This window comes from Oncorhynchus clarkii, chromosome 5 (assembly GCF_045791955.1).
Source record: "Oncorhynchus clarkii lewisi isolate Uvic-CL-2024 chromosome 5, UVic_Ocla_1.0, whole genome shotgun sequence".
Taxonomy (NCBI): Eukaryota; Metazoa; Chordata; class Actinopteri; order Salmoniformes; family Salmonidae; genus Oncorhynchus; species Oncorhynchus clarkii.
This window is the reverse complement of record NC_092151.1, coordinates 8,992,133-9,016,774: the sequence shown is the minus strand read 5'-3', so window position 1 is coordinate 9,016,774 and position 24,642 is coordinate 8,992,133. Positions and strand designations below refer to the sequence as shown.

The 24,642-nt window shown below is 42.9% G+C and overlaps 1 protein-coding gene and 1 non-coding gene across 3 annotated transcripts in view; both read right to left on the bottom strand.

The window, feature by feature from the left end:
• Window positions 1-24,642, bottom strand: part of LOC139408296 (receptor tyrosine kinase-like orphan receptor 2) — a 131,650-nt gene that overhangs the window by 65,688 nt on the left and 41,320 nt on the right. The window lies entirely within an intron of this gene.
• On the bottom strand, window positions 22,924-22,997 carry trnas-uga (transfer RNA serine (anticodon UGA)). Its single transcript has one exon. It is a non-coding gene; the product is annotated as a tRNA-Ser (tRNA).

The following is a 24,642-nucleotide window of genomic DNA, read 5'->3' as shown; positions in this document are numbered from 1 at the left end:
CAGTGAGGGAAGATGACCCCTAACAAAACCCTGGTCAATACCCTCAGGTCTGCACTTTTATATCTATACAACAATAAGACAAAGGCCAATTCCTTTTCCTGACTTACTGAGGATTCTTGAGGAAAAGAATTGTTTAAATGTGTTGGCAACCGGGTGCTATTCAAAACAATGGCACATGAAGATGCAATGAGCACTTATGGGGTAATCAGGTTACCAGACAGACTGCTGCATAGATTGCCAAGGCAACTAGTGTCAGCCCCCGACAGTTTGTGGCTTTATGGGACTAAATGATTTTACGTCCCCTTGCTTCCTTCGATTTGACCGTACTGCCCATTTGGTAACCTCAGCCGCAAGCGAGGTATTTGTCTTTCAGAAACTGTCCCCTCCCACCAGTGGCACGTTAAAAGATTAATAATGGACTTCAACGATAGTGAAAACTAACAAACTATGTTCGGCACTATCACAACTTGCAACTGGGAGTTTCAGCGCTTTATGCGTTGCGAAGACTGTTACAAATTGGCATCTCTTTTGTCTCACTTACGACCCCCTTCTTACTGACAGCAGAGTGAAACAGCAATGGCGCTAGACAAACTAGAAAGCAGTATGTGGAAAACTGAATGTCTGAGCTAGATTTTTTTTTTTAAACAGATAACATGAGAAGACTCCAAGTCAACTGTGACATAGGGCCACGTTTACCTTTTTAAATTACCCACAGTCACCTTCAATTAAAGGCCAACGTGAGCTGGGCAATGTGGCCCATCATAGAGGCTTTGCGGTCAGTTCATTATCCCTAAAAATGTCTGAAGGCTATTTTCACTGATTCACAGCATGGCTCTTCATGAATCTTAATTGTTACGCAGTAGGAATAACAAATACATGTATGCACAATGTGGTACACATCTCATGCCACAGTCAGCCCGACTACGCGAGAGTAGTCTCCCCACTCACACTGTAATTTATGGGTTGGTGTTTTATCACGATCCGGCTCCCATTTCATTTTCCATGGGGTTTGAAGCCTTGGCAGCATCCTTAAAACCGACAGCCATTTCCTTCCTCTGACTGGTTAGAGAGTGAAAGACATTGCGTGGCATTCACACCAGTTATGACATGAGCGTTTCCTCCAAAAGTTGAGATCCTTCCCCAGACCCTCAACACCACAATGAATGACTACAACATTAGGCTCATCAACACTAGTTTATAAGGGAAGGAAATGTGAGAACGAGATGAGAAACATTAAGGGGCTAGAGAAGGTGAGACTGTGATGAGAAACATTGAAGAGGGAAGGTGAGAACACGATGAGAAACATTGAAGAGGGAAGGTGAGACCGTGATGAGAAACATTGAGGGGCTAGAGAAGGTGAGACCATGATGAGAAACATTGAGGGGCTAGAGAAGGTGAGACCATGATGAGAAACATTGAGGGGCTAGAGAAGGTGAGACCATGATGAGAAACATTGAGGGGCTAGAGAAGGTGAGAACGCGATGAGAAACATTGAGGGGCTAGAGAAGGTGAGAACGCGATGAGAAACATTGAAGAGGGAAGGTGAGACCGTGATGAGAAACATTGAAGAGGGAAGGTGAGACCGTGATGAGAAACATTGAAGAGGCTAGAGAAGGTGAGAATGTGATGAGAAACATTGAGGGGCTAGAGAAGGTGAGACCATGATGAGAAACATTGAGGGGCTAGAGAAGGTGAGACCGTGATGAGAAACATTGAAGAGGGAAGGTGAGAACGTGTTTTAGCCAACAGCAGCTTATGGTGTGAAAACTGGGCCAAGGTGTCAGAGAGCCAGCCATAACACCCCGGTTTGTTTGTGTTTTCAGCCACCTAAGGGACTCTTTGTTTGGTAACGTGTTGTCTACACTGACAGACACTGACTCTTTGCTCCAATTGATGTTCAATTAGACCCTCAACAACCCGACAACTCGAAATCGACGCCTCAGATGATCTGACCTTGTACGACCCCCCCGCCACATAAAAAAATAACAGAGTGGCTGCAGTTCTGGATTTTCTGGAAACCCGATTTGCCGTGGCTAAACATACGGAAATTCCTGCACAGGTGCTGGATTTTATTTTACCTAGCTGCTGCTGAGTGCTCCGCTGCCTCTTACCCCCTGGGTCGGCAGGGTAGCCAAGTGGCTAGAGCGTTGGACTAGTAACCGGAAAGTTGCAAGTTCAAATCCCAGAGCTGACAAGGTACAAATCTGTCGTTCTGCCCCTGAACAAGGCAGTTAACCCACTGTTCCTAGGCTGTCATTGAAAATAAGAATTTGTTCTTCACTGACTTGCCTAGTTAAAGGTCAAATCAACTAAAATATATATATATTTTTTATCCTTGATCAGCGATGAACACCTTTATCTGGTGTGGCATAGAAACTTAATGTTGTGCACAAAGGACATGATCGACATATTGCATTATTAAGCATAAGCGCGATTTCATGTTATTTTCTTTCAGGAAGATAAAAGGCTACATGCAGCTATTAACATGTTGTACACAAAAGACATGATCAACGTGCTCGTACAAACTCGCAGATAGTTTTTTGCCCCAATGCTCAAGTAGGGAGTTACATCAAAACACAAGCAAGACACAGACACGCAGTCTAATTAGCGGTTTAATTATCTTTTTTTTAATCATAATTACAAAAATTGGCTAAGCAAGAGGCAGGCATACAGTAGTGTTATTTTTTGAGCAACTCTGGCAGCAACTACAAACATATCAGCTTGCATCGTTACACAAAACACCGTTTTTTTTATGCCCAATGCAATGTGTACTGAAATATCCGTTACAGACAGAGAAGGTCGTAGAAAATATGGTTTAGTCTGGTTTGGAAATTCTGTGATTGTAGCCTTCATAACGGCACTGAACATTCGTTTAAATCACTACAGGGTTTATATTTCAGCTGTTCAGAGACATAGATTAGGATTAGGCTACATTATCATGGTTCAGAAGGGGGTGAGTAAAGAGAGAAACGTGAAGGGAGGTGGAGTATGAGTAGCAGCTATGCAGAAACTAATGTGTGCATCAAAAAATCCTGTATTTGAAGCCACGGCCTAAAAAAAAAATGTAAAAACGCCCCTGGTTTCAGCGGTTTGAGGACACTGACGTGTGGTGAGCCGGACTGAAATGAATCGGCCACTTGTCTTCTGAGGAGGAAGCATGTTTCACAGCTGGGGGAAGAAGAGGACCCTCACTAAGGTACATTCAACCACCTCACATGACTGCTAGGGAGAGTGCCTGAAAATGTGAGTCTCTCATCATTAGCAAGCAGTAAATCCTATTTATTTTTTTGTCAGGGGATTTCAGTCATTCCTTCAAAACCAGGGAAGGAACAACAAGCCCAGAAAACAGTATTTAAAAAGTACTCATCATCCTAGGTGATTAGGAGCAATTTATATTTAAATAAATGTTTAACACAGTTTGAAACTGAAAACTCATGTTCTTGCTTCACCATTTAAGTGCTAGGATTCTAACATCGCCACGATGAAGGGGTTGAAAAGTGAAATTACAGACTTCAGACTCTTATTCCTAGACAAATATGGGAACATTTAATGAGATATTCTTAAAAACGCCACTAACTGTCCTTTTGAACTCTCTCCTTAACACAAAGTACCGATTCACTGTGTGTCTGACATGGACGGCAAAAAGAAAGTCTTAGATGCTCAGCCAAGGGGCGAAGGTCCAAATAAACGGTTATCCTCTTCTCTCTTCCATAGATGGAGGGAAACCAAACAACACATGTGATCAATGGCGTAGCAGAGCTGTAGAAATGTTCCCTTGTTGAAGCTCAACATCACCAGCTGGGCACACACACACACAGACTTTTTGGACCCGAAGAACAATCTCCGGCGTGTAATTCTCAAGATGGAAGGTTGACAGAGCACAGATTTATCAAATTGCACCTTGGTGCAGCACATCTCGCCAGCGCACATCGAGCTGCGTTGGGCTACAAATTACAACCGTTGACACTTGCACAACCTAAACTTTCCACCCAGGAGTTGCTCCAGTCTACAAGTACAGTACACAGAGCATATATGTGTAATAGTGCCCGGAGCAGGGACCACTACTCCAAGTCCCAGACAGACCACTACTCCAAGTCCCAGACAGACCACTACTCCAAGTCCCAGACAGACCACTACTCCAAGTCCCAGACAGACCACTACTCCAAGTCCAAGACAGACCACTACTCCACGTCCAAGACAGACCACTACTCCACGTCCAAGACAGACCACTACTCCACGTCCAAGACAGACCACTAATCCAAGTCCCAGACAGACCACTATTCCAAGTCCCAGACAGACCACTATTCCAAGTCCCAGACAGACCACTACTCCACGTCCCAGACAGACCACTACTCCAAGTCCAAGACAGACCACTAATCCAAGTCCCAGACAGACCACTATTCCAAGTCCCAGACAGACCACTACTCCAAGTCCCAGACAGACCACTACTCCACGTCCCAGACAGACCACTACTCCAAGTCCCAGACAGACCACTACTCCAAGTCCCAGACAGACCACTACTCCACGTCCAAGACAGACCACTACTCCACGTCCAAGACAGACCACTAATCCAAGTCCCAGACAGACCACTATTCCAAGTCCCAGACAGACCACTATTCCAAGTCCCAGACAGACCACTACTCCATGTCCCAGACAGACCACTACTCCATGTCCCAGACAGACCACTACTCCATGTCCCAGACAGACCACTACTCCATGTCCCAGACAGACCACTACTCCATGTCCCAGACAGACCACTACTCCATGTCCCAGACAGACCACTACTCCATGTCCCAGACAGACCACTACTCCATGTCCCAGACCACTACTCCATGTCCCAGACCACTACTCCAAGTCCCAGACAGACCACTACTCCAAGTCCCAGACAGACCACTACTCCAAGTCCCAGACAAACCACTACTCCAAGTGTCTGACGGACATTTGTAAACTGTGGATCCCCCCCATGACTGTTTACCTTGAGAACTATCTCCGTCAACTTTGTTGTGACGTAAACTTGGTTTACACAAGGTTGTCTTCTTAGGGTCGTCCACTAGAGTTGGGCGGTATCCAGATGTTCATACCGCCATACCGTTTCTGTACCATACCAGGGTATTACCGAATGTGCACACAAGGGGCGCTATTAAACAAATATTATTTTTGACGAACGAAACAATTTTGGCAACAGGGATCTTGATCAAGGAGGGGATGTCTCTGCAGTAACCAAGTAGTTCTATCTGGACAACTAGCATATTAGCTAGCCACCTAGCAAACCAAATGCATAGCTGGAGCCCTGAGCTGAATCTCATTTATTTCACACATCTTAAGATTTCTCATAGTTACACTTAAAAAGGCCATGAACAGTCAAAATCATGTTTTTCATGAAAGTGGATGATATTTGAAGGAAACCGGATCAAAGTACGATGACCAAAGTGTGTAAAAAAAAAAGAATGACTGTTGTTTCTACATTGATAGAGTTGAGTTAAATCATGACGTTACTGGAACATTCCCCATGTCAAACACTTGGATTTGTTATTAAAGGGGACAAGGTGACATCACTTAAACTCTCATTTTAATACACCAATGGTAATGTGATATTCTGTTATCTAATTTAAATAAGTACCTAGCCTTGAAATCAACTTTGGAAAAGGCATGTTTGCAGAGGGGCGTGGATTATATAGCTAGATAGCTACTCTACTGGTGACAACATTTTACTGTATGGTGTCAGTCAATATAAATAAAAGTTTACCTACTCATCTACGGCAAAGACACTTATTTTTATTCATATTTTCTTTCACCGTTATTTAACCAGGTAGTCAAGTTGAGAAGAAGTTCTCATTTACAACTGTGACCTGGCCAAGATAAAGCAAAGCAGTGCGATACAAACAACAACAGAGTTACACATGGAATAAAACAAACATACAGTCAATAACACAATAGAAAAAGTCTATATACAATGTGTGCAAGGGAGGTAAGGCAATAAATAGGCCATTGTGGCTAAATAATGACAATTTAGCAATTAAACACTGGAGTGATAGATGTGCAGAAGATGAATGTGCAAGTAGAGATACTGGGGTGCAAAGGAGAAAAAAAAAATAACAGTATGGGGATGAGGTAGTTGGATGGGATACTTACAGATGGACTATGTACAGGTGCAGTGACCTGTGAGCTGCTTCTGACAGCTGGTGCTTAAAGTTAGTGAGGGAGATATGAGTCTCCAGCTTCAGTGATTTTTGCAATTAGTTCCAGTCATTTGCAGCAGAGAACTGGAAGGAAAGGCGGCCAAAGGAGGAATTGGCTTTGGGGGTGACCAGTGAAATATACCTGCTGGGGCGCGTGCTGCTATGGTGACCAGTGAGCTGAGATAAGGTGGGGCTTTACCTAGCAAAGACTTATAGACGACCTGGAGCCAGTGGGTTTGGCGACAAATACGTAGTGAGGGCCAGCCAACGAGAGCATACAGGTCGTATATGGGGCTTTGGTGGCAAAACGGATGGCACTGTGATAGACTGCATCGAATTGAGTGTTGGAGGCTATTTTGTAAATGACAAAAGTCGAGGATCGTCAAGATAGTCGGTTTTACGAGGGTAAGTTTGGCAGCATGAGTGAAGGATGCTTTGTTGCGGAATTTTGGATTGGAGATGCTTAATGTGAGTCTGGATGGAAAGTTTACAGTCTAACCAGATGTAACTGATGTGAAATGGCTAGCTAATTAGCGGAAGCGCGCTAATAACGTTTCAAATCGGTGACATCACTCGCTCTGAGACCATGAAGTAGTTGTTCCCCTTGCTCTGCAAGGGCCGCGGCTTTTGTGGAGTGATGGGTGACAATGCTTTGAGGGTGGCTGTTGTCGATGTGTACAGAGGGTCCCTGGTTCGGGGCGAGAAGATGGACGGAAACTATACTGGGACATTGATGCTGTTGACCTGGATCATTGGTTGCTGCGGAAAAAGGAGGAGGTCAAAAGGGGGGTGAGTGTAACGGATGTGAAATGGCTAGCTAGTTAGCGGGGGGCATGCTAATAGCGTTTCAGTGACCTCACTCGCTCTGAGACCTTGAAGTAGTTGTTCCCCGCAGCTTTTGTGGAGTGATGGGTAACGATGCTTCATGTGAGGCAGTTGTAGATGTGTGCAGAGGGTCCCTGCTTTGAGCCCAGGTAGGGGCGAGGAGAGGGACGGAAGCTAAACTGTACACAGACTGTAAACTGAACTGTACACAGGTATTTGTAGTTGTCCACATATTCTGAGTCAGAACCATCCAGAGTAGTGATGCTGGATGGGCCGGCAGGTGTGGGCAGCGATCGATTGAAGAGCATGCATTTACTTTTACTTGCATTTAAGAGCAGTTGGAGGCCATGGAAGGAGAGTTGTATGGAATTGAAGCTCGTCTGGAGGTTTGTTAACACAGTGTCCAAAGAAGGGCCTGAAGTATACAGAATGGTGTCGTCTGCGTAGAGGTGGATCAGAGAATCACCAGCAGCAAGAACGACATCATTGATGTATACAGAGAAGAGAGTCGGCCCGGGAATTGAACCCTGTGGCACCCCCATAGAGACTGCCAAAGGTCCGGACAACAGGCCCTCCGATTTGATACACTGAACTCTGAGAAGTAGTTGGTGAACCAGGCGAGGCAGTCATTTGAGAAACCAAGGCTGTTGAGTCTGCCGATAAGAATGTGGTGATTGACAGAGTCGAAAGCCTTGGCCAGGTCGATGAATACAGCTGCACAGTATGGTCTCTTATCGATGGCGGTTATGATATCGTTTAGGACCTTGAGCGTGGCTGAGGTGCACCCATGACCAGCTTGGAAACCAGATTGCATAACGGAGAAGGTACAGACGGGGGATTTCGGAGGATCATTTTAGAAAGAGAGGGTCCAGATTTTCTAGCCCAGCTGATTTGTAGGGGTCCTGATGTTGCAGCTCTTTCAGAACATCAGCTATCTGGATTTGGGTGAAGGAGAAATGGGGAGGCTTGGGCAAATTGCTGTGGGGGGGGGGGGGGGGGGGTGCAGGGCTGTTGACCGGGGTAGGGGTAGCCAGGTGGAAACCATGGTCAGCCATAGAAAAATGCTTATTGAAATTCTCAATTATCGTAAATGTATCAGTGGTGACAGTGTTTCCTAGCCTCAGTGTAGTGGGCAGCTGGGAGGAGGTGCTCTTATTCTCCATGGACTTAACAGTGTCCCAGAACTTTGGGGAGTTTGCGCTACAGGATGCAAATGTATGTTTGAAAAAGCTAGCCTTTGCTTTCCTAACTGCCTGTGTATATTGGTTCCTAACTTCCTTGAAAAGTTGCATATCGCGGGGCTGTTCGATGTTAATGCAGAATGCCACAGGATGTTTTTGTGCTGGTTAAGGGCAGTCAGGTCTGGAGTGAACCAAGGGCTATATCTGTTCCTGGTTCTACATTTTTTGAATGGGGCATGCTTATTTAAGATGGTGAGGAAAGCACTTTTAAAGAATAACCAGGAATCCTCTACTGACGGAATGAGGTCAATATCCTTCCAGGATACCCGGGCCAGGTCGATTAGAAAGGCCTGCTCCCTGAAGTGTTTTAGGGAGCGTTTGACAGTGATGAAGAGTGGTCGTTTGACCGCAGACCCATTACGGACGCAGGCAATGAGGCAGTGATCGCTGAGTTCCTGGTTGAAGACAGCAAAGGTGTATTTCGAGGGCAGGTTGGTTAGAATGATATCTATGAGTGTGCCCGTGTTTACAGAATTGGGGTTGTACCTGGTAGGTTCATTGATCATTTGTGTGAGATTGAGGGCATCAAGCTTAGATTGTAGGATGGCCAGGGTGTTAAGCACATCCCAGTTTAGGTCACTTAACAACACAAGCTCTGAAGATAGATGGGGGGCAATCAATTCACATATGGTGTCCAGGGCAGAGTTTATACTTCATCTGTGCCTGGTGTTAGCTAGTTGCTGGTTAGCTAGGTCTTCATCTGTGCTTGGTGTAAGCTAGTTGCTGGTTAGCTAGGACTTCATCTGTGCCTGGTGTAAGCTAGTTGCTGGTTAGCTAGGTCTTCAGCCAGCATGGAACAAACAAGGGGGGGGGGTCGTTCAAAACAGTTGTCAAGTCAACACATCTTTAAGTGCTGCTGTGAACCACTTCACAAGAGATATGCCAAATGGGAGACATAAAAAAAAGTATGTTTATATTATCATTGATGAAATTTAAATGGTTTGCTGTTTGTGTATCACCAAATTTCCTTGAGATGACATAGGCATTTCAACGAACTGTCAGTCAAGGCGAGCACATGAACATAAGCTTGCCACCCCCACAGCCTGTAGGTAGCCAAATATATATTTTTTGGAATTGAAAATGATACCATTTGTACGTCGAAATATCCCTGTATACTGTATAAACGGTATATCGCCCAAGGCTATCTTCCACCTCTGAGCTCCTTACTCACTATGTACTTTGTTGTTACTCAAAGAACAAACTGACAGAACACAAACTGAGTCAACAGATGAACACAGTCAAAAGATGTAGACTCATGTAGACAGTCAACAGATGAACACAGTCAGACGTAGACAGTCAGATGTAGACCGTCAACGGATGTAGACAATCAATTGTTGACAGTCAACAGACGTACACAGACATAGGACAGAAGTAGACAGTCAGCAGATGTAGACAGATGTAGACAGTCAGCAGATGTAGACAGTCAACAGATGTAGACAATCAATTGTAGACAGATGTAGACAGTCAACAGATGTAGACCGTCAACGGATGTAGACAATCAATTGTTGACAGTCAAAAAATGTAGACAGATGTAGACAGTCGTCAGATGTAGACAGTCAACAGATGTAGACAGTCAACAGATGTAGACAATCAATTGTAGACAGATGTAGACAGTCAACAGATGTAGACCGTCAACGGATGTAGACAATCAATTGTTGACAGTCAAAAAATGTAGACAGATGTAGACAGTCGTCAGATGTAGACAGTCAACAGATGTAGACAGTCAACAGATGTAGACAATCAATTGTAGACAGATGTAGACAGTCAACAGATGTAGACCGTCAACGGATGTAGACAATCAATTGTTGACAGTCAACAGACGTACACAGACATAGGACAGAAGTAGACAGTCAGCAGATGTAGACAGTCAATTGTAGACAGTCAAAAAATGTAGACAGATGTAGACAGTTGTCAGATGTAGACAGTCAACAGATGTAGACAGTCAACAGATGTAGACAGTCAACAAATGTAGACAGATGTAGACAGTCAACAAATGTAGACAGATGTAGACAGTCAACAAATGTAGACAGATGTAGACAGTCAACAAATGTAGACAGTCAACAAATGTAGACAGATGTAGACAGTCAACAATTGTAGACAGATGTAGACAGTCAACAGATGTAGACAGTCAACAGATGTAGACAGTCAACAGATGTAGACAGCCGGATGAAGACAGTTAACAAATGTAGTCAGATGTCGACAGTCATTTGTAGACAGTCAACAGATGTAGATAGTCAACAGATGTAGACAGATGTAGACAGTCAACAGATGTAGACAGTAAACATATGTAGACAGATGTAGACAGTCAACAGACAGTCAACAAATGTAGACAGATGTAGACAGTCAGATGTCGACAGTCATTTGTAGACAGTCCCCGAATGTAGTCAGATGTCGACAGTCATTTGTAGACAGTCAACAAATGTAGACAGTCAACAGATGTAGACAGATGTAGACAGTCAACAAATGTAGACAGTCAACAAATGTAGACAGTCAACAAATGTAGACTGATGTCGACAGTCAGATGTCGACAGTCAACAAATGTCGACAGTCAACAAATGTCGACAGTCAACAAATGTCGACAGTAATTTGTAGACAGTCAACAGATGTAGTCAGATGTAGACAGTCAACAGGTGTACAGTCCACAGATGTAGACAGATGTAGACAGAACCAATGACTGGGTTTTTTACACTAATGGTAAATAAAACACTAACTGTAAAGTGATTACCCCGTGTACCTGTTGACAAGGAAGACAGCTTGAGACAAACGTGCTGCAGTGAAGGAGTTTCTCCAGTCGGGACATAACTTGCTGTGGCAGGTTTTCACTCCCAGGTGAGCGCTACAGAGCAGCCTCCTGGTCTTGATCACTTCCAGAGTGTTGATGGGGAACTATTGCCCTGTAGGGATGGGCCAAGTGAACTAGCATGCTTCCTCCCGAGCACAACTTACACAACACAGGAAGTAAGGCTGGCGTGTTGTGGGGCAACTTCCACAACACAGCTGGAAGTAAGTTGTTGGGCGGCATGCGTGCGCACACACACACACACACGGCAAAGAGGGTTGTGTGTGTGTGACTGTTATGTTTGCACAGACAGCTGCCACCTAGCCTGGCGCCATCCCACCACAACCAACCTAAAATCTCCCACTACAGAAAAAACTCAAGAAGAACTTGAAATGAAATTCACTCTTCTTTCTCACAGTGTAATATAAGCCTTGAACAACCAGTTCTACTTTTAAAATAGCACTTCTCTCCCTAGCATCTAGTCAACTAAAATAAACTGATAGTGAGTCATGTGGGTCAGGCTGGGTCCTACATTAGTGGCCCAGGCTAAGGGACGATGAGGGCCTCCAGGTCTGTGTATGTCATATGTATATGGTCCTCCTTCGGTCTGAAATCTTTGGGGAATAAAACACTAGTACATCTAATCTCAGGGGAAGCGGGCTGCCAAACACGCCTGTGGCTGCAAGATCACAGCAGTCCCTTACTGTAAACAGAAGAGGATGGCCACATGGCCCAACTAATGCCAAACAGGTCCCCCTGTATTAAGCCCGATGGAAAATATATCTGCTAGCTAGAGGGACCCACATCTTATTCCCACACCCACATCTTATTCCAAAACAAGTCGTGCGTGCCCTCCCTCTACCAAAATATAGTGTAGGTATGTAGGTAGAATAAGTCCTGCTGCTGGCTCCAAAGTTGCTTTGCCAGTAATAATTATTTCATGTTTCCTTTATGGACTGTGCTTAGGCCCCCGAGGGAATCTCTCCCCATCTGTTCTGGGCCAAATCGGCCAAGCCGTAAATCACATGCAGTCAGTCCCGAGCCTGTCAGAATTGAGAAACGGAGACCAGAGACGAATAATGCATGACTATGAACTGCAGGTTCCCCCGATAGGTTGATCACTTGCGTCAAAACCAATACAAGGTAAAGTCATTTCATCGTAAACTCACTTTTCTAATTTAAGGAGATAATTGAGCCCTGTGAGGCCAAGCTTAGCCTCGACCAACACAAAAATAGCATCTAGTTCTTCCTACATGTGCATATTACCTCAATTACCTCGACTAACCGGTGCCCCCGCACATTGACTCTGTACCGGTACCCCCTGTATATAGCCTCCACATTGACTCTGTACCAGTACCCCCTGTATATAGCCTCCACATTGACTCTGTACCGGTACCCCCTGTATATAGCCTCCACATTGACTCTGTACCAGTACCCCCTGTATATAGCCTCCACATTGACTCTGTACCGGTACCCCCTGTATATAACCTCCACATTGACTCTGTACCAGTACCCCCCTGTATATAGCCTCCACATTGACTCTGTACCGGTACCCCCTGTATATAGCCTCCACATTGACTCTGTACCGGTACCCCCTGTATATAGTCTCGCTATTGTTATTTTACTACTGCTGTTTAATTATTTGTTACTTTTATTTTAAAACATTTCTACTTATCTATTTTTTTTACTTAAGACATTTTTATTTTTAACATCTTAAAGCATTGTTGGTCTTTTAAGTAAGCATTTCCCTGTGAGGTCTACACCTGTTGTTTACGACGCATGTGACAAATACAATTTGATTTGATTAGTGAGTGACACAAGACTGCTCATGGATATCCTTGCCCACTAGTGGTATTCTTGAAACTCAACAGATTTTTAAAAAGTATTCATACGAAAATAAGGCAAGACTACGAGGCCGAAATATAACATTGCGATATATTAGTCTTATTTTTTTTTTACTGTATTTTATGTTACTGAATAGTAAAAGTTCTAAATAATGTTTTATGAGTAGTGCCTAAGATGGCAACACATGATGTCTAAGTGGTTTTAATGGCTTTCTCCATTCTGATGGTTTTATACTCAACCAAACTAGGACAAAACCGACAGTGAAGTAGTCCAATTTGTAGAACTGATTTTGCACTGTATCAGCATATCTTTATAGACTGTATTCTATAAATCCATACCGGTATGTGGTTGGTTGCCATGTTAAAATAGCTTTTTTTCTGAGCTGTGAGAGACAACTTGTGTCGGACAACATTGTTTTTTGTTTTTTCCTCTTTTTTTGTTTTTTTTAGGGCACTTTCTTCTTTTAACATTCTTGGAAGGGGCGGCAGGGGGTTTGCACAAGCACTAAAAGCTAATAGGGGTGTTGTGTCATAGGCAGGAAGCTGAGGAGTAATTTGCCTCAGACAGTGTCGACGAAGCCCTGAGGGGGGGGCTCTTACTTTTTAGGGCCCTGGAATGACAACAGCTTCAGTGTACAGCTGTGGTAGCTAGCTGCTATTGGAGGGGGGCTCGAAACAACAAGAGTTTAGACTAAGCTCTCAGATGCACAAAACTGCTATTCTTTTACCATTTCCTCCATCCCTTTTCACAACATACTCAGCCCCAACCCCCTGTTCTTCGTGAAAAAGACAATGACAAGACAGCTTTTCTTGTTATTAGCCTTTAGGGTATAATGAAAAGTGCTATTCTCTGTGTATTAGGTAACCAAAACAAATGGTATTTATAAGCCTATATGAAGGATACCTGAGGTAAAACAGGAATTATTTTAATCATTCTAAAAAATGCTTAATCCTGTCCTCAATGGTTTCTTATCAAGTGTACAATTGAGAGATCTGAGATAGGAAAATCAGGCACATTTAGTAGTCTTTTTACAGAACATACGGTATCAGTCATGCCCCTTGTCTACATAGCACAAACAATGCGTTGCTATAGCTTGAAGAGAAGCAGTCTCCGAGCAGTGCTGTTGACTTTAAGACCTCACACTGTCATAATTAACACGGGAACCCCCCCCTAACACCACGCAGGTTGACGTTTATTATCACAAGTCTTGTCCTGGAGGCAGGACTGAGCAATTTCCCCTTTGATAGGCCAGCTGCAAAGTCAACATTGTCTATAATAATTCATGATTTTTTGTTGTTGTTGTTGTTTTTTGGTCTTAATATAAGGTTAGGGTTATGCATTAGGATAAGCAAAGTGGTTACGGTTTAAATCTGATTTTATGACATTGTGGCTGTGCCAGGCTAGTGACCACACTGCAGTGCTGCTTCCAGAACAAGATTCATGACTAAAACCTCTAACCTGCTAACACCGCAGGACACTGGGAAAGTAAATGAGTCTAAACAAACGCGCTCCCACAGACTCACTCCTGCACTTCATAGATGTCAAGGGGAAACGTCACAACTGGCACCCTATACCCTATATAGTGCACTACTTTTAACCAGGGCCCCCCCCAAAAAAGAGTGCCCTATGTAGGGACTAGGGCACCATTTGGGGCACAAACAAGGATATCGGGGGATAATTGGGGGGGGGGGGGGCTTGACTCCCTCTAGTGCATAGGGAATGAAGGGTAGATCCGATTGTATACATTTCCATACAGGCATAGCTTCCATAAACCACCAACCGGATGAAAGTACAAGGCTTCCAGAAACTAAAAGTGTGCGTCGTCAAGTTTCTGCCGAAAGGGGAGGGACGGAGCCAGGGGACTTGACCATGAACAGCCACGGGTCACAGTCCCATTCTGCTGCTAATGTTCCCCGTCTGGGGAGAGTTTTTTTTATGGCTTACTTTACACACTCAGGCCCTTGGCAGATCCATATGGAAATGACTAAATTACCTTCCAGTTTTTATAAGTGTGGTAGCTTTTGATTTTGTTCGACTTGCATTTCCTTCCAAAGTTCCACAAAACTCCATCAAAAAGAGAGGAGGCAGGCAAAGGCTTGTACTTGGAATATGCTTCATTGTGGAGTGGATGCTGTTCAAAACAACAGCTTTTTTATGTCTAAACAAAGTCATCCATGTTAAAACTCTGGTTCTCGTGCACCGCCGGTACCATCATTCTTATACTGTAACTAAAAGGGTAGAGCGCAAGAGAGACATTTACAAAGAAGTAGGGCTGGGCGATATGGACAAAAAAAAAAATCATAGCACATTATTTTTTCAATTTAAATTGGACTGTATGTAACGTATTTTATGTTTTTTTAACAATAAAAGTTATACATTTGCTTTATGAGTAGTGTGTGACCCTTTGATGCGTGACCCTATGATGCGTGACCCTAAGTGATTTCAAATGGGTCTTCCTCCAATTCTGATTGTTTTTATACTGTTCAATTCAGCTTCAACCCAAAATATATTGTTAGCATTCATCAATTTCTGCATATTTCCACACTGCCACGTAGGGCTGCAGAACATGGGCAAACAATCTAGGCTTTATTTTTTTTAACCAAATGTTGCACTTGCGATTTCACTTGCGATTTACAGCAAAACACTTGGGTGAACTGTTGTCATGGCAATAGAATGATAGTTAGAATATATTAGTGGGCACTTATAATACGGTGTTGTTTGAGATGACAACGAATGAAAATGCCAGGGAGGAGTTATTGTGACAGGGTAGGAACCAAAGTGTTGACAAGTGTTTCCTAGGGGACACTTTAATTTTTGGCTACATTGAATGTTTTCCCTTAGTTACTTCATAGCTAACATGTTCTTGCTTCACGTATTCCTCTTCGATTTAGAAGATACTGTAGCACAAACAAAATGCTGATTAAGGTCTACACCATCACTGGTATTATCAGGCTGTATAGTTAATTACGTTTGTTCTGACTCAGTACATTTATTAACTAGCTAGCGATTAGCATTAGTTGCTAACAATTAGCAGCTAACAAGATTTAGGCCCAACTTGCTAAGAAAAGACAAGCTAGCTGTTTGCTGATGTAAGAAACACAAACTGATAGTGTAATTATAGAACGCCAGTTGATTTATATTAGGAAGCAAAGGGAAAACAGCATCGGTGTTATCAACATTGTTCCATGTCCTGCATTGACCATGCAGACTGAACGCAAGTGTCTCGTAGTCGAGGAACAACAAATGCGCTCCTTGAGTGTCAGGGGGCGTGGCTAGTTCTGTGTTGAAAGCAGCATGGAGAGAGAGCTGATAGAGATGACTCACATAGGGAAGTAAACTATAAAAATGGTCGTTACACACGGCGTATCACATTTAATCAACCAAAACATTCAAATAGCATTAAAGAGTGAAGTAAAATCCCAAACCAGTCTGTGCATCAATACCGGTATATCGGAAAATACGTATACCGCCCAGACCTACAAAGAAGCTTGTAATAAACAATTCTGCAACTCATCCAAAAAACGTAAATGCTCTGGAATCATCATGCATCTTGGGCTGTGATGTCTAGAGGAGTAAATAGCTAAAGGGGATTATAGGAATCCAGTTTATCACATCATGTAATCATTTTACAATGAACTTAAGGAAAAAAGGTTCAGTGCTAGCTGTCAGTAACCCAAAATAAATGATATGAAATGAAATTCTGAAAAACCTCAATTTCTACACATCTGAAAGTCATACATGGCTAAATGAAATGACTCTGCAAACAGCCAGTTGTAACACATTGTGCACGGTATGACTCGACTGAAACGCTAAAATAGTAATGTTGCGGATGGTGTAAACCATAATCAACATGGCTAAACCATCTGCAAACAGACCTCAAGTACCACAACATCCAGGGAAACTTGGAAAACAGCAAAACACAATGCCGATGACCGCCGGAACAGCCAGAAAAACACAATAACCCCATAAATGCAAGTTGACAGTAACTAGAGACCGGTGGTGATTCTTAGGCCTACTTACAGTATGCCTTTCCTAACCTGTAATAGATAAACCCACAATGCAAATGTTAGATCTATTTTGCCCTTAGAAACTGGTCCAAGGCCAGTTTTGTTGTAAAGCTCAAAAGTGTTCATAGACTGGCATTAGAGGAGCTGACCCCAGATCTGTTTGTCAGGACAGAGGGTTATTGGAACTGGGATAGTACTGTCTGAACTACTCTGTGGAGGTTGCCTAGGGGCTTATGGGGCTGCTGGTAGACAGAATGAAACACACACACACACTTCTGGTATGCTCTCTGGCTGAGACCCACATCAAACCCTTGAGCCCACTCCAATGTGGGTCTGATTAGGACTCAGCGCCCCTATGCTAAAAGACAAGCAGCTTCATCTCTCACACCAGTGACTACATGTTTACAGATTCTGTTTCACAACCATTGTGCTAGCAAAGTGTCATATGGGTACAGAGCTTTTAGATTTCCATCAGACCTATTTCACCATGTTTCCAGTTAATCACTGCATTAAAAACCTCTGATCGTACTTTGACAGATAGCGAAAACCGAAAGTCGGTCCTCATAAGGGAGGTGAAAAGATGAAACCGAGACTGTCAGACTTCCTGTTTTGAATCCAAGTCTTAAAATATAGGTTTATGGATCGGAATTTGGTGAAGACTAGGCAGAAGCGAAAAACAGATGCTAAGCTGCCAACCAGGCTGATAATGTAGATTCCACACAGGAAACCAGTAAGACCTGAGGACTGACTAAACCTGGCTAGTCTCTCTCACCTCTGGCCAGGTATGATGCTCTGTCTTTCTGTCTGTCTGTACATTGTGTCTGTCCACTGGTACCATATTTGGTTATGGGTGGATGACCACCAAATGAAAGGTGATCCACAAGTGAAAGTCAAGATCTAGAGTTCCACTCTTGTGCTGTGTGTTTGAATTCATGTGATACCCATGTAAATTAATTCAGTGTAAATTCAGTGTAATTCTTTATGTAAAACACAAAGGAGCCAGTCTTGTTATTAATTCAGACACACTCTCTCAAAGCACGTGGAACAAGTTGTTTGGCCTCCCTCTGGAAATGTCCACACACAGGTTGTGATTGAATGGGGCACTTAGATGTTAAGAATTTGAAGGAAGGCATAGTTAGGAAATTAGCTGGACACCTTTGCACCATTCCAGATCCACAACCAACCAACGGGCAAATGTTTTATTTATTTTTTGAATTTTACCCCTTTTTCTCCCCAATTTCATGGTATCCAATTGTTGTAGTAGCTACTATCTTGTCTCATCGCTACAACTCCCGTACGGGCTCGGGAGAGACGAAGGTTGAAAGTCATGCGTCCTCCGATACACAACCCAACCAAGCCGCACTGCTTCTTAACACAGCGCGCATCCAACCCGGAAGCCAGCCGCACCAATGCGCCGGAGGAAACACTGTGCACCTGGCCACCTTGGTTAGCGCACACTGCGCCCAGCCTGCCACAGGAGTCGCTGGTGCGCGATGAGACAAGGACACCCCTACCGACCAAGCCCTCCCCTAACCCGGGCGACGCTAGGCCAATTGTGCGTCGCCCCACGGACCTCCCGGTCGCGGCCGGTTACGACAGGGCGCGAACCCAGGGACTGCAGTACAGCGCCCTTAACCACTGCCCGTTGTTACAAGTACAAATCGGCTTGCAGATTACGGCCTGCACTCTGTTCATGGTGCTAATTGCTCTCGACCGGCGTGTCCATGCCTTTACACTTATCAAATCCTACTGCCCTTTCAATACCCTCATATTAACAACATATTGAGTAAATCCCAACCAGATTTAGCCATACAGTGGGATTAATGTGAGCTGTTAAGAAAACACAATCATTACGGGGGACTGTGAGTAGCCAAAATGGGATTAGTAGTAGTAGTAGTAGTAGTAGTAGTGATAGTAGTAGAAATAGTATAAGTAATAACAGTAGTAGTAATAGTAGTGATAGTAGTAGTAGCAGTAGTAGCAGTAGTGGTGATAGTAGCAATAGTAGTAGTAGTGATGGTAGCAGTAGCAGTAGTAGTAGTAGTAGTAGTAGTAGTAGTAGCAGCAGTGATAGTAGTGATAGTAGTAGCAATGGTGATAGTAGCAGTAGCAGTAGTAGTGATAGTAGCAGTGATAGTAGTGATAGTAGTAGTAGCAGTAGTGGTGATAGTAGCAGTAGTAGTAGTGATGGTAGCAGTAGCAGTAGTAGTAGTAGTAATAATAGTAGCAGTGATAGTAGTGATAGTAGTAGCAATGGTGATAGTAGCAGTAGCAGTCGTGATAGTAGTAGCAATGGTGATAGTAGCAGTAGCAGTAGTAGTGGTGGTAGTAGTAGTAGTAGTGGTAGTAGTAGTAGCAGTGATAGTAGTGATAGTAGTAGTGGTAGTGATAGTAGTGATAGTAGTAGTAGTAGTAGTAGTAGCAGTGATAGTAGTAGTAGTGGTGATAGTAGCAGTAGCAGTAGTGATATTAGTAGTAGTAGTAGTAGTAGTAGTAGTAGTAGTAGTAGTAGTAGTAGTAATAGTAGTAGTAGCAGTGATAGTAGCAGTGATAGTAGTAGTAGTGGTGATAGTAGCATTAGTGATAGTAGTAGTAGTAGTAGAAATAGTGGTAGTAGTAATAGTAGTAGTAGCGGTAGTAGTAGCAGTGATTGTAGTGATAGTAGTAGTAGTGGTGATAGTAGCAGTAGTGATAGTAGTAGTAGTAATAGTGGTAGTAGTAATAGTAATAGTAGCGGTAGTAGTAGCAGTGATTGTAGTGATAGTAGTAGTAGTGGTGATAGTAGCAGTAGCAGTAGTGATAGTAGTAGTAGTAGTAGTAATAATAGTGGTAGTAGTAGCAATAGTCATAGTCATAGTCGTAGTAGTCATAATAGTAGTACTGGTGGTAGTAGTAGTGGTAGTAGTAATAGTAGTAGTAGCAGTAACAGTAGTAGTAGTGGTGGTAGTAGTAATAGCAGTAGTAGCAGTAACAGTAGTAGTAGTGGTGGTAGTAGTAATAGCAGTAGCAATATTCGTAGTTGTAGTAATAGTAATAGTGGTAGTAGTAATAGTAGTAGTAGTAGTAATAGTGGTAGTAGTAATAGTAGTAGTAGTAGTAATAGTGGTAGTAGTAATAGTAGTAGTAGTAGTAGTAGTAATAGTGGTAGTAGTAATAGTAGTAGTAGTAGTAGTAGTAGTAGTGGTAGAAATAATAGTAATAGTGGCAGTAGTAGTAGTGGTAGAAATAATAGTAATAGTGGCAGTAGTAGTAGCAGTAGTAGTGGTGGTAGTAGTAATAGTGGTAGTAGTAATAGTGGTAGTAGTAGTGGTAGAAATAATAGTAATAGTGGCAGTAGTAGTAGCAGTAGTAGTGGTGGTAGTAGTAACAGCAGTAATAGTAGCAGTAGTAATAGTAGTGCTAGTTGGCCAGAGATGTGCATAAGGCACTCTGGAGACACAGGGTCAATGGGATAAATAGGAGAGGGAGAGGTAAGAGAGAGCGCCATGACGTCATCAACCATTGTGTCATTTCACAACTGCTAGTAAGAGTAGAGACTTCTTGGAAGTACCTGAGGTCATTGAAGAGAATGGAACATACACTAGGATGCCTTATGGTGATGGAACCCTCTAATTGTAGTAGGTTTGGATAAGTGTACGCAAGGATACCAATGATCCAATGACTTTAACCAATTCAGGTCTGTGATTTCTTCAAGGAAGGTAGGAAGTAAGGAAGGATTTCTACCAGGGATGGTTGTCTTTTTCCCGCTGAAACTGAGAGGTTACCGTCTTTCAAGACCAACGTAGCCAACAAAAAGAGGCCATATCTGATGGTTTAGACATTCATCTAGGCCCACAGTTGGCGATGTGTAATGGTGATGCCATCCGTATAACTGATTTCATCTAGGTCTCCCTGGGAGCTAATCAGTACAAGAGACACACAGCGGGCGTGTGAGTCCCAAAATGAAACCCTTTACCCTATATAGTGCACTACTTTTATCCAGAGCCTTATGAGCCCTGTGCTATATAGGGTATAATTTGGAACACAGTTGGCAACTCTGGTAGCTCGATGTGTGAGACTCCCATCACCCCCCTCACACTCATTTTCTTTTTAGTCATTTAGCCGACGCTCTTATCCAGGGCGACTTAAGAGAGTGAACGTTATTTATAATAACATGGAGAAAATCGAACCCCTCTGAAATCGGACCTCCTTGAATATTTGAACAAAAAAAGTGACCCTCCCATATTCCCAAAATAATAATTATAACAAGATGGATATGAGAGAAAAAGATGACCATTTACTTGTTAGACCGACCAGAGCCTTAGACATGCAGTTTTAGAAAGTGTTCTCCGTCCTGTCAGCATTACATGGCAACACAGGAATGTTGATAGCACACAGGGCTGCGGGCCAGAAGGTTGTGGGTTCACAGAAAAACTGTGGACAAAAGTAAGGGTGGGAATGATCTCCTTCATAGTAAAAGCATTGTATGAATTAATCATCGTATTTGCAGTCCTGAGTTTAAAAAAAAGAAAAGCCTTTTATTTAGAAAAAAGTACATCTTTTTTATTAAACCTTTATTTAACTCGGCAAGTCAGTTACGAACAAATTCTTATTTACAATGACAGCCTACCCCGGCCAAACCTGGACGATGCTGGGGCAATTGTGTGCCGTCCTGGGGACTTGGGGACTCCCAATCACGGCCGGATGTGATACAGCCTGGATTCAAACCAGGGTGTCTGTAGTGACACCTCTAGCACTGAGATGCAGTGCCTTAACCGCTGCGCCACTCGGGAGACCAAGCCCAATATTAGCATAATCTTTTTTGAATACCACACAAATTACCGAAATTAGAGGATAAGAACAGAGAGAGAGAGAGAGATAGGTCGATGTGTTCATCTTATATTTAGCAGCCTATTGCCTCATTTATTCTCTCAAATTGGTAGGCCGACCACTTATTTCTTAAATAGGCTCCAACACAAAGCTTTCTTGTTGTTAGTAAAGTCTAATTATAACGAAGACTGTTTGAATGAATTATGTTTACTCAAATTTGCCTACTTTCAGCACCATGAGCATTTTTGATTGATTGTGCTGCAGCTGCTGCTTCATGTTTCAGCAGTACAATGTAAATTGTTTGAATCTGGTTTATTGTGAGGTCAATAACTCTGATAAATACATCATGGGCAAGAAACAATGTTTTTAATCAAATCATTTATAGTAGCAGCAAGCCATCAAAGTTGACCTCCGGTCCTCCTCATCTTCGCGCTCTCCTTCTCAAACTGAACAGAACATAGGCTAGTCTGTGCGCAAGATAGTGCATTTTTGTTGGACTAGAGGCCTAATCAAAAAATGATTTTCAGAAGAAACCTTTGACTCTCCTCCTGAACAGCCACCGTAGACCTACACAGCACAGCCATTGGCATACAAAAACGTTTTGGATTAGCAAGAGCAGAGCAGGCCGGGGCTCAGTGTTGGAATATCCATTGCAGCTTAGTTTAATTTATACCATTCCAGCAGCTATCATAGAAATATAATGTTGCTCTTTGCTTCTCCGAGCATGCACTTTGTAGCCTATAGGCTATGAATCATTTGACTGAGCCCACACTAAATAGCCTATGAATCATTTGATTCCCACAGTAAGTAGCCTATTGGCTATGAATCATTTGACTGAGCCCACACTAAATAGCCTATAGGCTATGAATCATTTGATTCCCACAGTAAGTAGCCTATAGGCTATGAATCATTTGACTGGGCCCACACTAAATAGCCTATTAGGTGCAATTGATATTATGCACACAGTGGAGAATCAGATATGAGTGGCATTGGGCTCACATCAATATATAGCCTAAGTCAACTAATTCTAAAATATAGAAATGTCATCAATTACAAATGACTGCTACTACTACTGCTATTACTACGACCACTACTACTACTCAAAAATACTAAACCCTCCCCTTGACTGAAATGGAAAAAACATGACCCTCTCCCATTTTCCTCCAGGTAACCATTATGTACATTTTGATCCATCTCTTACAGTAGTGAGTGCATACATTTTTGAAGTTTTTCATAATCGTCCCCTGTGGGAATCGAACCCACAACCCTGGCATTTCAAGTGCCATGCTCCACCAATTGAGCCACACAGGACGTCTCCCTTGTGCTCGGCAGATGTGGAGGGAGGAGGACAAAAGTCTGAGCATTTCCCTCTGCACCCATATGCACCCCTAATTCTGTTTTGTGGTTTAGCCCGACAATCCAGACTGTGGCGGCAAAAACGCTCATTAATACGAAAACACTGATTTCTCTCTGCTGAGCTACAAAGTTATTTACAGGTCCAAACACTGATTTCTCTCTGCTGAGCTACAAAGTTATTTTCAGGGCCAAACACTGATTTCTCTCTGCTGAGCTACAAAGTTATTTACAGGGCCAAACACTGATTTCTCTGCTGAGCTACAAAGTTATTTACAGGGCCAAACACTGATTTCTCTCTGCTGAGCTACAAAGTTATTTACAGGGCCAAAGACTGATTTCTCTCTGCTGAGCTACAAAGTTATTTACAGGGCCAAACACTGATTTCTCTCTGCTGAGCTACAAAGTTATTTTCAGGGCCAAAGACGGAGAGTTAAAAAAAAGTCTGACTTCCAATAATCAGAAAGCCCTGGAAGGAAGAAAATCATTGTTTGAATCAAGGAATTAAAGTTTAAGAAAGTAAATATGTGGTATTTAAACCCACTGATGCCCTGGCAGAACTTTACAGAAGACTGTCACATTTAACGAACGTGTCCAGAGCGGTGTTGACTTAATGTAAACATTCGACCGAGTGGTTTTGGAGGAGTAGCTCAACGCTACTAAACAAACATGTTCTCACAAACACAGCTAACGTTCATACAACGAGACAAACACACACACATAGCTACCGGATACGAGACAAACACAGACAGACACAAAAGGGCTTTTTCTCCATCTTCTTACAGAGTCTGTACCATTTCACTTCTCCTTCTCACAGTGAACAGTGACTAGCTCGTTGTGGGCAATGGGGTCATTCATGTTCCTTCGAGATGCCATTGGGGACTCCTCCAGGGTCTAGGCTTGCTCTCACAAACACCATTGAGCCAATTTGTCAAATGTGATGATCGAGGGCTTCCTCAACACAACAGATTGGTTGTACATTCATCCTGGTGTTTTCCTTCCATACACAGTTGACTTTTCACCGGACTAAAAATCTACTCCGATACGTAACATAAACCTAATGAAAATACAAACCGCCCGTATTAAGTCTTCTTATACCACCATACATCATCTGTGATTATTGTGATTATGTCATGAACAACCAAGGCTTTGTACCATTGGATGTCTAGGCTCAGGTCAACTTCATTGGACTATTACAGTGCCTTCAGGAAGGGTTTCACACCCCTTTATGTGTTACAGTCTGAATTTAAAATGGATTCAAGTTTGTGTCACTGGCCTACACACAATACCCCATAATGTCAAAGTGGAATTATGTTTTTAGACATTTGTACAAATGTATGAAGAAATGTCAAACTGAAATGTTTTGAGTCAATAAGTATTCAACCACTTTGTTACGACAGAGGGAAAAGAAGGAATCCTGTACAGAATAACAAATATTTAAAAACATGGATCCTGTTTGCTATAAGGCACTAAAGTAAAACTGCAAAGAAATGTGGCAAAGGAATTCACTTTTTGTCCTGAATACAAAGTGCTATGTTTGGGGCAAAACCAACACAACGAGTACCACTCTGCATATGTTCAAGCATGGTGGTGGCTGCATCATA